Raw genomic sequence first — 1,947 nt, forward strand, 5'->3', positions numbered from 1 at the left:
TAGTGGGGATGTGCCTGCAACTAAGGTACATGCCCTTGACCGGAATCAAACCTGGGACCCTTCAGTCCACAGGCCGATGCTCTATTCACTGAGCCAAACCGGCTAGGGCTCATGGTCAATCTTGTTTCACCTATACTCCCACCCACTCCTTGGTCCCACCCCAGCAAATTTCAGACATATCATTTTATCTATAAACTAGAGGCCCGGTGCACAGATTCGTGCACTGGTGGGGTAATTCGGCCTGGCCTGTGTCCTCTCATAATCCAGGACCCCTTGGGGGATGTTGGACTACCAGTTTCAGCCCGATCCCGCAGGCCAGGCTGAGGGACCCCACTGGTGCACGAATTCATGCAACGGTCCTCTAGTATGCATATAAGATCTTTGGTTAATCTCATCCTGCCCTCTCCCCTTCCCTCTGAGATTCATTAGTCTGTTCCATATTTCCATGCCTGTGTGTTGAGTGTCTGCCCCCTGGTGGTCAGTGCACATCATAGGTACTGGTTGAACGATCGCTTAGGCTTTTATATATATAGATTTCAGTATGTTTGGCTAAAAGATAAGGACATTAAACATAACCACACAGAGACCCACGATTCCTTAATATCATCAAATGTGTAGTCAGTGTTCACATTTTCTGATCTTACATGATTTTGACAGTTTATTGGAATAGGGATCCAAATAACGTCCGTAATTGCAATTGGTTAATGTGTGTGCAAGAGGTAACCAATAGATGTTTCTGTCTTTCCCTCTTCCACTCTCTAAAAGATCAATGCAAAAATATCCTCGGGTGAGGATTAAAAAAACACACTAAACTATGAGGAAACAACAAAGAAAAGAGAGAGCAGTCTGTAGCAGAGAGGGGAGTGCGATAGCCTGCAGCAGGAAGCGGGGTGGGATGACTTGGGATGACAGAGCAGGAGCGATCTCTAGAGCTGCCAGCTTTCTCCTCCCAAACCCTAGTGCAGCCAGCTTTGCAGGAGCTCCCTTTACCTTGAGGTAATTTGTTCCTAGTCCTTGTAGCCAAAACTGAAACACGAGTCAGTATGTTTTTAATATTTGAAGGAAGCAATTCAAAATATATCAAAAGGTTACAAGGTGAACTAAGTCAAATAGAGGTTTTGGTGTTGTCACACGGTCCTCTCCACGTGTGAAAATCGTTTATATTAATCCAAGGAAGGTAGAGCACGGTCACCGGGGCCGGAGGGACGGGGTGGGTCTTGCTAGGGAGGCGATTCCAGTCTGGCTGCATCTTAGGGTCACCTGGGAAGCGTAACAATTCTTGCCTGGCATCACCCCCCCTTTGCCCCCCAAGTTTCGGGTTATAGCTTTAGACTGTCCCCAGAAGACGCCGAGGTGTAGTCAGGGTTGAAACACCCCAATCTAGAGACTCGAGGGCACAGCCGTCTGGACTCAGAAGTGAAAAGTGCATGTTTTCTTCGTGAATCTTAGTTCCAGTTGGATAAGTCCCGCCCCCCCCCGCCCCGGAAGTGAACCCCGGTCTGAGGACGTGCACGTGCTGGCGAGGGAAGGGCTTGAGGGCGTTGTCCCTGCGGTCTCTACTGTCCGGGTAGCTACCCTTTCGGAAGCAGTGCTTGCAAGCACCAATTCCACTCCCTCTTGCTTTATTCTGGTTCTTTTAATATAACAAGTTTGTAAGCTACAGGTAGAAGACAACTATTACCTTCACTTTGTTTAAAGCATGATTTAGTGCTCAGTCGTAAGAGCATTTTTTTTTCCCCCAAATGAACACAGTGAGGAGTCACGCACTTTTTTTTTTTTTTTTTAACTTTTAAACATGAGGCACAAAAAAGATTCTTTTCGCGTGCGCTGTTTTACAGCTACCGGCTGAAGGGAGAATGGCTTCCAGGGAGCAGCCTCGAGGCAGTCACGGCCCCATCACCTGGGACGGAGGAAGGGGAGGTTGCAAAACGGCCTCGTCCGAGCTCA

Source organism: Myotis brandtii, unplaced genomic scaffold (genome assembly GCF_000412655.1).
Source record: "Myotis brandtii unplaced genomic scaffold, ASM41265v1 scaffold187, whole genome shotgun sequence".
In the NCBI taxonomy this organism is placed as follows: Eukaryota; Metazoa; Chordata; class Mammalia; order Chiroptera; family Vespertilionidae; genus Myotis; species Myotis brandtii.